Below are 14,714 nucleotides of genomic sequence, written 5' to 3'. Positions count from 1 at the left end.
ACGCAGAGCCCCTGTCACGCAGCACTCTTTATCTAGGTGGCAAAGCTCCTTCGCCCATACTAGAACTTATTTCTCACAGGGCCATGCTATCTGCCTGCACAACAGCACCGGTTCAGGGAGCTTAGTTTACAAGACCGGCTCACAGGGGGCAGGCCAACGTCTTCCGGAGCAGCATAGCAATCTCTTCCGGTGTAAAAGAAGTGGCGGTTTCTTTGGGGATGGATAGGTCGTCCTTTTTGGGGCGGGCCATTTTTTTCTTAACCAATCGTAGAACATATCGCCCCTAAACTTGTCAATCAGTTCAAAATCGGCTTCACTGATTACTTTTCCTTGCCTCCCCATGTTGAAGTTGGTTGCTTAGATTCGGAAGCGAAGTACTGTAATTCGTGTGTTTAAGCTCTTCTGTTCGAAAACGGGAGGTAAGATCCACGCCCTGTTGCCTCCCGTATGATTTAGGATGCTTGTCATGTACACGTTTTTCAAACCACTGCATAAGTGTATATAAAGCACCAAAATAGTTACTGGCGAATATGATTCAAATGATAAAGAAGTGGCCAGATCATTCAAACTCAATCATTGAATACTAAAGCAATGGATTAGTGATGTATGCAATTTCTATGTTTATTGTAAAACACTCATCAATGTCTTCACACAAACGATCCATCTCCTAATCGCTGTGTTTTTCAAGGAGCGTTCGGAACAAGTGTCAGACTTTTAGCCACAAGGGCCTCCATTTGAGAGTAACCTATGAGTGACGGGTTCATAAAACTCGTTCTAGGTTTTATAAAGTTTCTTGACTCAGGACATTTATCTTCTGCTTGCTTGCCAGCCCATCTATAATGACCTGTAATCACCTCATCATAGCTGCCAAGTTTTCCAGGTTCACGTGTGTTCTGGTTTCCCTGTCCAGTTTATTTTCCTTTAAGTTCTGGGACCCAAAGTGGATTAGTGGTGAATTAGTATAGGGAAATATAAGTTGTTAATTCAAGCAATGGACATGTGAGTCTGAAATATTTAATGGGATAAAGGAGGGGAAGAGTATAGGAAGTGTTACTTGGGTTTACCATAGTAGTAAAATGAGGGGTGGGATGAGTCAAGGAAGGGAAGAGTCCAGAAGAGTTATTAGAGATGTCATAGTAAAGTGAGGTTTGGGAAGCATCAGCGGAGCGATAGAGGAGGGAAGAGTCTAGAAAGTGTTATTTAGGAGATCATAGCAGTAAAGTGATGTTTGGGGTGAGTCAAAGGTGGGATAGAGGAGGTAAGAGTCTGGAAAAGGTTATTGGGAGATAGTAGTACGATGATGTTTGGGATGAGTCAGAGAGTGGAGGAAGAGGATATATTGAGCATTTAGATGAGACCTAGAATAGTGCACTGGACAGATTAGAAGTTTCTTTTTTTTCCCTACAGTAGGAGCAATTTAATACAGATACTTAACTGCATAGAAAGGTATACATGTATATGGAAAATAATAAAAAGACAGACAGTTGAATTGTATAAAATTCCATATGTGCATGTATGGATAAATATAAACTCAGAATTTCAAGTGTTGCTATACATAAATTAATTTTGTTGTGTATTTGTATGAATAGTTTTTTAAAAACATTTTTATTTATTTAAATTTGTTTATTATTTTATATTTTCCCCAATATTTCAATAGTGAGGCACTTATAGATACAATTGTTATGATCATATTTACACATTGTGATAATATAATAAAACAGAGACCCATAAGCATTTAATCAAATAACTTATATGTAAATTATGCGGTAATGTATACACATGTTAACCATACATTAATAATATATATATTCTAGCCATAAGCAATATATACATTTGTGAAGTAGTCCTACAAGAATATCTATATATTTTTAAACTATAGTATATATTTTGTACTAAGAAAGGGGCATATCTAAACACATACATATAATCAAACTATAAATGTTTAACATACAGAGGTATATGCTGTACATTTGTGTTTTGAGTATGGTGGCAATGTAGGAAAGAGCCAACTCTTGTGTAGTCTTCTGAAGGTAAGATAGCAGTCCGTGGATCTTATGTTTGGGGGTAATGAATTCCATAGCTTGGCTGCTTGAACAGAGAAAGATATACCACCCAAGTTGTTTTTCTTGTAAGCTGGGATTTTGAGGCAAGGTGCTTATAAATTTATTTCGATACATAACAGTGATGAAATGTTTTGGGGGCGACTAGTCTGTTGAGGACGAAACCATTGTGGGCATGTTAGGAAGGTGTATTTTTTTTTGTAAGATGGTACTATACCAGTTGAAATGCCTCTCTTCGTAGAACAACTACTCCATGGAGAGAAACGGTGCAAGCTTCCCTCCTTCAGAGATGCAGCTATGGTAGCACCAGCAGAATCTTTCCCCATCACAGGGCAGATACAAATCAGGCAAAATCGGGACAGCATTGTAGAAGCAAAGTGAGATTCCCTCTCAATGAAGGTATTACGTGCAAACTTCAATTTCCTGCAGAACAGATCGGGTAGAGATGTTCAGATTTCATCGTTCACAGAACATGAACAGCTAAGGCATGAGTTACATGTAGGTTACAGACAGAATTCTGAAGAGGGTGCTCAACTCACTGAGATACATTGCCACCCTGAAACTCCTACTGCTTCTGTCACTCAGCTGTCAAACTATCTGAAAAGGTGTTGAACACGCTTGTATCTGGCTCTGAGCAATTCCAGTTTCAGTGCTGCACCCATTCAAAATGTTGAGGCCTGCCAGTGTACTGTATTGCCTTTATGTGCTTGCTCGCAACCATTGTGAAGTGGTCACATGTGTTGCCACAGAAGCATCATGACTGAAAGACTGTTGCAATACATAAGCAGCGAAATCTGAGAAGACCTATTGGGGGAACAAGAGTAGTTGTTATTGAACCATCCATCAGGTGGCCGGAAGTCACTGCCAGAACTTTTGCACCAATCATTTTTACAAATTGAGTCATAACCGTCTTCCTGATCCTCATCAGTCATAACTTCGCCACACTTTATGCCTACACGGTTTTGAAATACAAAGAGTTTTGAAAGACAGTGTGCCCATGCCTCCAGATGGTGATCATGGAACCCTTTATGTCAATAATCACATAAGTGAAAGTTCTAATCTTCCTTTTGATGACTGTAACTTTGCAATTACTAGATCACCTTGCTGTAAGTGGGAGACCTGGGACGCTCATCATTTGTCTACATATTTAGGGTGACCAGAATTTTAAAGCCAAAAACAGGGACATTTCACAAAAATAGAAGAAGGACTACAATTTTACTTCAAGTGAAGAGAGCGCTCCTCAGCAGAGAATTACAGAACAGGCAGTAAGAACATACATAAATTGCAATTTTTAAGCCCAGTAGCTTGCCTGTTAATTAAATTGCTTTCTTGAAACAACAGCTAACTATCCCTGCTTTGTAAAACATAAAAAACACCCCCCACCGTTTTCAGTCGACCCTCTCCAAAAACGTAGACATGAGCTAAATTTCTTGAAATTTGCTGGGACAGCTGGTTAAAAACAGGGACCGTCCTGGCAAAACGGGGACGCCTGGTAACCATATACATATTGCTTAGTTTTATTTTTGGCAAAAGCATCTCAATGTCACATTTCTTGTGGTACTTGGGATTTATGGTCCTCCCTGTGATGCGGAAGGGTTGTGTGGATTTTCCAACCAAACATCAGTTCAGCAGGAGACACAGCTGTCGTACTGAATGTCTCTCTAGTTCGTTACTTAAAGCCTAACTTTCTTGCAAAATCTTTGAATTCTTTTCTTGAAAAGGAGGAGCCGTTATCAGACTTCAAAACAGCAGGAATGCCAAAATTATGAAAATACTTTGTTAACGCAGGAATGGTGACATTGTACAAAGTGCAGGGTACAGCCATTACTTCAGGAAACCTTGAACATTCATTGATGACCACTAATAAATGTTGCAACACAAAAAGATGATGGACTGAATGTTGAACATTGTGAAAGATTCACCCCCAGTCACAGATCTGGTTTTAATCCATCGTTATTTTGCTCACCACGCCACCCCAGTTCAGACAGTTATTTTTGTGTTGCACTAATAAACGTTGACTGCTTGGTAGGGGCTCAAACGTTTTTCTTCTATTGTGTGGTGATCTTGGACATCTGTCCAGGTTATAGACCTCTTTCTTTTCTCGATGCTTGGAAGATATGACATGTGTTGAAGTTCTGCTCAATTCATCAATCTAGATCGGAAGCCACTCCTTTTGCCTTAGGAGTTGTTTTGTGACCACCCCTATTTAATGTGCTTCATGTACAAGGTCTATGATATGACTTTGCAGTGACTCGAGAATGACCATTCGTGTGCCCACCAGGAGCAGTCCTTTCTGAAGGTACGCTAGCAGTCCCCTTACATTTTATAATGTTCATTTTACTTTGGGGGGTAGGACTTATGAATATTCTTTAGTTAATTATGTCCTTGAGACTCGATCAGAGGCTTTACCACACACTTAGTGGGGTCTTGTTTGGATACGTGTATTTTTTAAGTTTCAGGGCTTACAGTGACCTATGTCAGTTAATCCTCAGCTAAGGATGGAGCAGTTGCTTAACTTTCTATATGAAAACATGCTATAAACTCTGCAGTATTTTCTTTGTGAGGTCTGTGAATTATTTGAAATCGGTAGTTTTGCAAATGTAAACCCCATGTCTCAATGCATGGCAGCATTATGGCCTTTGGGTTGATAAATATTGAAACAAAGATTGGTGGTCCGTCACAACTGTGAAGGATTTTCCATACAGGAAAAGATGAAAGTGCTCACAGGCCCACACTACAGATAGGGATTCTTTCCCGGCCTATGAATGTAGTTGAATCAAATTTGAATACCATTCATGAATTTTCCTATCTCTTCTTCAAAGATGATGAGACACCAAAACAGAGTCTTTTATAGCGGTATAAACCACAGTGAGTGGCAAAAGTGGTTAAATATATTCTTTTTTTTAGTTCTTTTTATTGAAAAACATCATCTTTGTACATCACATGGTGACTAGAGGATTAACAGTCATTACACATACACCTAACAATAGCGCATCATATGACTAGTCAGTATTTCTCAACCTTGCAAAAATTGCACTGTTACGGCCAATACAATTACAACATGTACCCATCGGCCCAATTGACCCCCTCTCTCTGGAGTTTGTCCCCAGCATCCAATTCCCCTAACCCCCTATACTTACACCATGTCCTTCATACTTTCTCCCATTTGTTTTGGACAGCCTCTCGCCCTGTATATCACCTGTTCTGCCCTCTGGCACCAATCCAAGTCGGTCCCCAACTCTGCAGGACTGCAGCCCCATGATCTCGCAGTGTTACGTTTGGGAACTCCATCTGCCATCCTTAGCCAGTTCTCTGTGAACCTTGGCCAGTTCTCTTCCCGTTTAATCCCTAGGTGGAGCCACTTTGTATCAAGAGGTAGCTCCATCGCCTGAAGACTGGCCATCTTAGTCGTCACCCTGGCCCAGTAGCTCTGCACAAGTGGGCACTCCGAAAGGATGTGGAAAAACATTCCCTTGCTCCCACATCTCCTCCCACATAGCAGAGACGGTAAAGCACCTTCACCCCGCATCCGTGACCCCGCATGCTGTCCCAGCGCGGTCGTTATAACGACCGCGTTGTGACAGCGCACAGCATTACTCCGCAAGTCGTCACGACTTGCGGAGGGGGGGGGGGGGGGGAGAAGGTCCCTAAAGTCCGCACAGACTGGAGGTGGAATTATACATTTTACTATTCCAACATCCAGCGCCCACCCATAATGGTATGCATTGTCACAACGCGGTCGTTGTCACGACCGGTTAGTGACAGCATGCGGGATAATGGTATGCGGAGTGAAGAGGGATATTCAGCAGAGACTACTCTGCCAATCTTGTTAAGCAATGTCTGTGAGTAGTAAGTACTATGCAGTATTTTAAATTGGACCAGTCTGAATCTTACTTTGATAGCGATCTCCTGCGGGCTCTGGAGGGCCGCTTCCCAGTCCTCGTCCTCAAACTCTCCTAGAACTCCCACCCATGACTACCTCAAGGGGCCCAGTGGGTCTGGGGAATTATGTGCTAATTTCATATATATCATCAACACTCCCCCTTCCGTCAATATCTGGTCCTCTAGAGGGGAGGACTCTGGTATCTGCTCGCCCTCCCGCAGATGGCAATAAAGGGCGTGCCCTAGGTGTAGGTATCTAAAACGCTTGGATTTTACAAGGTTGTATTCCCTACTGAGGTCCTCGAATTTTATAAAGTCTTGATTTCTTCAGACATCTCCCAGGTGTTCTGTGCCTCTGAGCTCCCATTTAGAGAATCCTTCCAGCAGCTGACTGCTGTGCCAGAGTGGCATTAGCCCGGTAAGTCTCCCCCTCCATCCCAGAAACCATTTGGCCTCTCTCCAGACTCAAATTATTGTCTTAGTGTGCTGCGGCTTGTCCCTGTCGCCACCCTCTCCGTAGAGGAGTCTCTCATATCCTCCTCAGCCCATGAACGCCCTATCTACTTCATATGCCAAATCCCGGTGGTCCGTAAAAACCCACTAGTTAATGAGCAGGAATTGTGTGGCTCAGTAGAATTTCAGGATATCGGGAATCGTGAGCCCCAGTCAATTACCTCCTGTCTATAACTTGATCAGTGATATTCTAGGGGTTCCCCCTTACCACAGTAACCTGCGGACCTATAGGAGGATGTCGTCTGCATAGAGGTAAATCCGTTCCTCCCATCCACTTGGCGCATCGATATTCCATATCAAGGGGTCCTGATGGATCCACGCCGCTAGGGGCTTGAGCGCCAGGGCAAACATCAAGGGGTATAGCAGGCAGCATTTACTCGCACCCTGGCCTTCGGGGCTCTGTAAAATAACCTGATCCATGCACAGAACTTCGGCCCGGAGCGCAACCTCTCCAGCGCCACAAACATAGTTTCACTCAATTGAGTCAAATACCATCCTGGCATCTAGGGCCATTGAGACCAACTGTTCATCCGTTTGCGACTCGGTCAGGTAAAGCACTCCGTACAGGCATCATAGATTAAGTCGTGTGTTTCTGTTGGATATGAGGCCAAATGATCAGGGTGAATGTTCGAGGGGAGGATCCCTGTTATGTATGTATGTATTTATTTTTATAAAGCGCACATTTCACCATTAGGTCTCATAGCGCTGACAGAGGGTATGGGGGATGCGAAAAAGAAGGGTTCTTATGCCGTTGCCTTGGATAGTAAAGTTTTGAGTTCTCTCCGGAAGATTTTATGATTCTGGTTTGATCTTAAAGCCGTAGGCAGGGAGTTCCATGCCATAGGGCCAACCTTCGAGAAGCTCCTATCTCCATTTCTGACAGTACGAACTCTTGGTATTTTTAGGAGATTTTTGTTTGAAGAGCGCAGTGTTCTTTCCGGGCAGTATCCCTGAAGTTTGTTTTTTTAGATATTTGGGGCCTTGTCCGTTTAATGCTTTATGCACTAGGCAACAGATCTTGAACCTTATGCGCTTTCTGACTGGAAGCCAGTGCAGTTTCTTCAGGCACGGGGCAGATGGAGAGCGTGGGGGCAGGTCGAGAGTCAGTCTGGCTGCTGCATTTTGGAGTGTCTGCAGTTTAGTTAGTGTGCCTTCATTCGCATCAGCCAGAAGTGCGTTACCATAATCAAGGCGGCTGGTGATTAGGCCTTGTATCAGTGGTTTACGGTAAAGCAGGGGTAGCCATTTGAATATTTTCCTTAGGCTCCTCATGAGACCTATGCAGGTGTGTACTACTTTGTCTATGTGGGGGGCCATGGTCAGCTTATCGTCTAGGGTGAAGCCCAAATTCCGAACAGTACTTTTTGGAGATGGGCAGGGTCCAAGTTCCAGTGGCCACCACTCTTGAGACCAGATGGATTTCGCCGCGCCGAAAAGCATTATTTCGGATTTGCCTGCATTAAGCATCAGGAAATTATTAGTCATCCAGGCCTTTATCTCTAACATGCAATTCCTGAATCTCACTTTTGTCTCTGATGGCTCAGAGCCAAGGGTTATGAGAATTTGAGTATCGTCGGCGTACAATAATGTGTCGAAGCCGAAGTCCCTAATTATTTTGGCCAGAGGTGATACGTAGACGTTGAATAAGGTTGGGCTTAGAATTGAGCCCTGGGGCACTCCCTTGTCGTTGTCTATCGCCTCTGATGAAAAAGGTCCTGATTTGACCCTAGAGCTGCGCCCTGCAAGATAGCTCTGGATCCAACCTAGGGCTTGGCCTTCGACACCTATCCCCGCTAGTCGCTTTAATAGGACTCTGTGGGATATGGTGTCGAAGGCCGCCGAAAGGTCTAGCAAGATGAGGATAGCCGATTGTTTGGAGTCCAGTGCCAGCCGAATGTTATCAACCACCTCTATCAGTGTAGTCTGGGAAGCTCTGAATCCTGACTGCGAGGAATCCAATAGCGTGTGTCTTTCAAGGTATTTGACCAGTTTCGCGTTGATAATGGATTCCATTGATTTACCAAAAAGTGGTAATAGAGATATAGGGCGGTAATTCATCGGTTGCTTAGGGTCTGCGTTATTTTTCTTCAGGATTGACCTCACAATGGCTTCTTTCCAGGGAGTAGGGAAGGTGGCACGTGTTCGGGACGCTTTAAAAATAGATGTCAGTGTGGGAGCCAGGGCGGGTGCTAGTTTTGCTAAAATCTGGGCGGACGCTGGGTCTTTGGGAGATCCTGATTTAGCCTTTTTTAGTATGTCAGTTACCTCATCCTCAGTGATTGTTCCAAAGTCAGCTAGGTTTTGCTTTATGGGGTTTATGGTAGGGAGGTCTGCATGGCCTACTTCACTAGTTGTGCCGGTTTCTGTGGGAAATGATTCATGGATTATATTTATTTTGTCTTTGAAATAGATAGCTAATTTATCAGCCTAGTCGCTAAGGCCTTAGCTAGTACTTTGGCTTCCATGTTCAGCAGGGATATCAGTCTATATGGGGAAACATCCTTTACAACGCAACTTTTACCACGCAGTGCCTTTACGACGCAACTTTTACAACGCAAACCATTACAACGCATTGCGCTGGGGGGCGCTCTAGGATAGGGAATAGATTTAATTTACTATCCAACACCTTCCCTAGTGTCCACGGGGAGTGGAGTTGGAATAGTAAATTAAACTATTCACTATCCAGCACCCCAAAGCGCTATGTGTTGTAATGGTATGCGATGTTAAAACCGCGTTGTAAAAGCATGCGATGTAAAAGCATGCGTTGTAATGTCATACATCCGTCTATATGACCCGCAATTCTCTGGTAGCTTGCCCTCTTAGTGAATTACCACTATGGTCGCTTTTCTCTGGTCCTCAGGTAGGCAAACCCTCCTTGTTCACCTCTAGGAACATTAGCTTAGTTCCGACATCTGCAAGCCGCTTGAACAGCTCAACTGGTAGGCTGTTAGGGCCCGGTGCCTTTCCTGATTTGAGCTTGCACAATGCCTTTGCCAGCTCCCCCTCCTATCTCTTCATTTGCTGTACGCATGTCTCAGTGCTCATCTCGTACCTCGAGTACCCATGATCTCTCCCTAATTTGCTTGCCAAGCCGCGCAAAAAGTTTGCTGGCCTTATCGCCTACATCTTATAGGCGACGCTTCATCACCAGTGCGTGTTTTTGTGCCTGATCCTCTGCCAAGGATCTTAGGTCTTGTTTGGGAAGTTGTAATTGGTGGCAGTGCTCCCCCACCTCCAATGCCCAACTCTCTGAGGCCTAGATGTATCAAGATTCCATTTTGCGAATCTTAAATAGCGATTTTTAGCAAATCGCTATTTAGAATTCGCATAATGGAATGTATGTAAAAAATCGCTTGTTTTTAGCGATTCCTTATTATTCTTTATTTGCGAATTCGCATTTTGCGGATTCACAAATAAGGAATAATTTCCCATGCATTCCTATGGGCCAGGAGGCCCATAGAAATGATTGTGAAGTAATTCTCAAATTGCGAAGTCGCAATTTGCTAATCGCAATTTGAGAATTATTTCAGGGTGCAGGGGTGTCTCATGGACACCCTGCTGCACTCCTGAAACTTACATGTGTGTGCATATGGCGCACATACATGCCCTATGGGCATGTATGTGTGTCACATGCCACCCTCAAAATTGCCAAATTTTGGTTTTTGAAAGGATTTCGCAAATTAACACGAACCTCAAGTTGGTGTTAATTTGCGATTCCTTAACCTGAATTTGCAATTTAAAAAAGCTTCATACATGGCATTTAAGGAATCGCAACATTGCGATTCCTTAAATGCTTAAGCAAAATAAGGAATCGCAATTTTTTGCGATTCCTTATTTTGCTAATTTCACATACATTCCAAGAGATGCAAAATGTCCGTTTGCGATTCGTTAAGGCCGAAATTCTGCGAATTTCGGCCTTAACGAATCGCAAAAGGCTTGATACATCTAGGCCTAGGTCCTTTATAGATGACTGTACACTTCAGTTGTTTTTCCTTCTTCTTTCACTCAATCAATGCCTGAGACCCTCCTCTGAACACAGTCTTAAATGCCTCCCACAGGCAGACTCCATCGACCGCTGATTTTCTTTGAACTTTGTTTCGCGTTTCCCTGTCCCTTAGATACCAAATGTTCAATCGCTGGGGCATCTGGAAGTCTGGCGCTGGTCCCAGAAGTTGGATGCCCACCAGGGAATGGTGGGATATACCCGTTGCAAGGGTGCGTCGCTGCCCACAACCCGGGAACCTGGGCCCGGAATACCAAAATAAAGTCTATCCTAGAGAAACTGCCATGTGGAGCAGAGAAATATGTATATTGGCGCTGTTGAGGGTTAAGTTCCCTCCATAGTCTGTGAGTCCCATTGCTGCCGCAAACTGTGGCAGGGGTCAGTCCCTTGCATCTCCGTTCTGTCAGAGGCAGCGTCAATGACTGCATTCATGTCTCCCCCCACCCTTAAAGGAATGGTCACCCGACTACTCTGCTAGCCCCTTTTCCATGTACATGTGTGACAAGGTCACCAAACCTCTCAGGTGGGAGGGGGTGGAGTGCATGTGTGTATGTGTGCCTGTGTGTGTGTGGGGTCGGGGTATGCCCATCAAAAAGTCTGGCCGCCATCTGCTCCAAGCGTTGACTGCACTTATGTAAATAAACACCACGGATGGTGTGGGAGAGAGACAGGGGTTGTTTGAGAGTGTGGGGGCTGCCTTCAGGTGCATGCCAGAGGCTTTTGTGTCAAGTGAGACGGAGAGATTTGACAGATATGATGAAAAGAGAAATGATATGATATGATGAAAAGAGAAATGTTTGGGGAAAAACGAAAAGAAAATTGACATGTGAAACTCCATTGGAGTCAAAAGGAAAGAGCACTGTGACTGGCAGAGAGAGTCAGCAGTGAAAAGAGACTGTGCGACTAGCAGAGAGTCTGTCTCAAGGTGTCACACCCTCCCCGGGGAGATGTCTGGAGTCTGGCAATGGTGTTAAGAGACAGTGTCTACATGTCAAGGTGTCACACCGAGTCACACCCTCCCCGGGGAGACGTCAGGAGTCTGGTAGTGGTGTTAAGAGACAGTGCCTACATGTCAAGTAGTCCGGGGAGATATATATATATATATATATATATATATATATATATATATATATATATATATATATATATATATATATATATATATATATATATATATATATATATATATATATATATATATATATATATATATATATATATATATATATATATATATATGAACACAAACATATATAGTTGTGCTCTTTTAAAGAAATGTATTTTCACATTACCTCCCCTTGTCCAGCTACTGCTGAGCCTGGCCTTGCCCTGTGGCCTCTGCAGCCCTGATTCACACCTCATTAAATCCTGCTGTGCTGCTCAAGTGAGGCAAAGCAGCACAGCAGGGGAGGTAGAGAACTGAACTTCTGCGGCCGTTTCCTGGAGGGCGGGTCGAAATGTGAGCCTGCATAACATAATTAACTTGCAGGTTCACCCGACCCTTGCTTAAAAACCGGGACATTTCTTTTAATAACCCAGGCACTACCCAAAAACCCGGACATTTCCCCAAGTTGAAGAAAAGTGTCGGGACACCGGGACACTTCTCCAAAACCCCGGACCGTCCGGGGAAAACCGGGACATCTGGTCACTCTAATACTTGCACATGATCATTGCACAAGTGCCACCATTGCCTACGAACGTAACGTTTGTTCTTGTGTTTGAGTGTGTGTCTGCCATTGCAGTATTATCCTTCCTTCTACCTGTGTCTGGTACTCCTTTGTAACATGCACTCGTCACTTTTCTCTTGTTATAACACTCTGTTTGCTACCTCCTACATTTTGTTTGCTTTACATACTTGCACAAGTGTGCCACCATTGCCTACGTAACGTTTGTTCTTGTGCTTGAGTGTCACTACGGTCTACCATATATTGCAGTATTATACCTCTTCTAATTGTTATCTCGAGCAGACTTTTAAGCACTTGTAACCTGCACACATGTCACTTTTTCCTCCTGTAATGCAACATCATGTATTTTGTTTGCTCACAATTGTCACTTTTGCCTCTTGTAACTTAACGTTTGCTTTTGTAATTTGTTCACTTGTAATTTTCTCCTCATGTTTCATTACTGTTCTGTAACAGCGGGGACAGGCAGAGGCAATATGCGGGTTTTGGTTGTAGCTAGTTTTATTTTAGCAAACAAACTGTCAGTACATGTTTTCCTTGTTACTCCGCTACGTGGAGATCGGCTTCTCTCCCTTCGGGTCTTTCGTAGGACTTCCTCCTCCCTTCTACGGACGGGACTCCGCCTTCTGCTTTGCTCCGGAGGCTCCCATCTGACCGCTCTCGCCGATAACCAGGGAACAAGCAGAAAAGAGAGGACACGTAAGTGTTTTCACGATTTACACAGGCTTGGCTTATCTATCGAGGGGGGGGGCTTGTGAGAGGAATGTGAGGGAGACAACGGGTGCGCTGTATCAACCAAAGGAGTGCCCGGAACAACAATCGTGGTTCTATAAGTGAGGGGGGGGGGGACCCAGTCTACTTAGAAACTCAAGGGGGTTGCTGGGGGCTTCTACCTTTCTTCTTCCACCACCCCAGGAAGCGATCACGTACCTCGGCTAGCCGTACCCCTCCTGGCGTACGGCTGGGCGGATCGTGGGGTTGGCCTCCGGGCTCAGCTGGTCGTGCAGCTCGGCTCTCCGGATTTCCTGGGTTCGTCTCGGGTCCCGCTGGATCTTGAAACACCTCCGACGGTCTCCGTCCTCTGCTCTTGGTCCTCTCGACTTCCGCTATGCTCTCTTCGCTTCTCCGCCTCACTCCTCTCCTCCAGTCCTCCTCGCTGCTTCCCGCCTCTCCGCTCTCTGCCAAACTGTCCGCTCCTCCGGTGTAGTAACACCCCGTGTGACCGTCGGTTCCTCCCTTATACAGGTTACATGACTCCTCCTCCTCCATCAGACTGCTCGTCCATTTAAAGGGCCCCCAGTCGCCGTCGTCTTCCTCGTCACAGGAGTAGATCTCGGGTCCCGACCCTCCGGGGGGTTGTTGTGGCTGTGGAGAGAAGAGGGGGGGGTCGGACATCATTACAGTGGACCCCTTTTTGGGGCATGACAGCTGGCCCTGGTTACATGTTCCTATTGTGAAGCACTCTGACGCCTTTGGGTAAAGTCTGCGCTAAATAAAAACGCATAAATAAATAGAAGACCGGAAGACCCTGTCCGGCCCCGCCCTTCCAGCCTCCTAAGCTAGTCCTGACCCAGGCGGTGCATTGTGCTTGGAGTTGCTCACGGCCGGCTGCATGATTCATTGCTCAAGGCACGTAGCAGGCCATGCCTTTCCTTGAACTCGTCACTTCACTTGCAGGTGGTTCACTTCACAGTTAGTTCACTTCATACGTATACTATGAAGTGAACTGCTTTGGCTGAAATATGCCTTCTTTGCTGGCCGGTCTTCATCCTGCTGCCTTATTGTCCATCCAGGCAGTGGCAGCTTTTATGTCCCTGTGCTTTTGGCTGTGGATTTGTGTTTCTGCTGACTTGTGATTTGTTATTTTGGTGATTCCCTCGGTTAGGGGCCCTGCTTCTCTGGGTACACACTGGCTGTGCCATTTCTCTTTTGGGTTTCTGGTCTGTTGGAGGTAAAATCGGCGTTATGGGGTTACTAGTTAGAAAATAGAGCATTCATGCTGTGCCTTTCAAGTGCCCACATGCCCACTTACCCCATGCGGTAAGTCGTGAGGGGGTGACACCATGAGTTACCCGCACCGGGTGACACCAACCCTAGTGACGCCACTGTTCCTGGAGCATACCCTGTTAAAGTAACGTTGCATTCCTTCTGTTCCCAGTTACTGGCAACCAATTACATTTTGTGACTGAATACTATTAGCCTGATTTTTATAGTATTCCCTGTCAGATCAGCTAGACGCACAGCGCCATTCCTGTCCTTTTTATGCAAGTAAAATTATGTAAATCCACCCGTTGTTGTTACATTTGCATGCGTATATAAAGGAATTTTGAAAGACAACGTAAATGAACATGGGAAAAGAAAATTGGTCATGAACTGCCCTCTTGTGGCAGTTTTTGAAACGTACTGTAATAAAACTGACTATTGCTTGGTACCTTATTGATTTCTTATGATAAGTATTTAAACAGAATTGGTAAATGCGTTAGGTTTCGCGTATATTATTAATAATTAGCTGTTTTTTTAATTGTATCTTGATGAGTTGTTGTACAATATAAGTTACAGAAAGTCTGAATAAGT

General features: G+C 44.5%; 1 protein-coding gene across 3 annotated transcripts in view; it reads left to right on the top strand.

Annotated features, from left to right (window-relative positions):
* Nucleotides 1-265: 265 nt before the first annotated feature.
* CEP112 (centrosomal protein 112) overlaps nucleotides 266-14,714 on the top strand; it is a 2,313,552-nt gene continuing 2,299,103 nt past the window's right edge. For all 3 annotated transcript variants that reach the window (XM_078654309.1, XM_078654310.1, XM_078654308.1), the window contains exon 1: nucleotides 266-419. The gene's annotated coding sequence lies outside the window, so the exon portion shown is untranslated. The remainder of the gene's footprint in view (nucleotides 420-14,714) is intronic.

Source organism: Lissotriton helveticus, chromosome 7 (genome assembly GCF_964261635.1).
Source record: "Lissotriton helveticus chromosome 7, aLisHel1.1, whole genome shotgun sequence".
NCBI classification, from domain to species: Eukaryota; Metazoa; Chordata; class Amphibia; order Caudata; family Salamandridae; genus Lissotriton; species Lissotriton helveticus.
The sequence above is the reverse complement of the archived record's forward strand: the minus strand, read 5'-3'. Positions and strand labels throughout refer to the sequence as shown.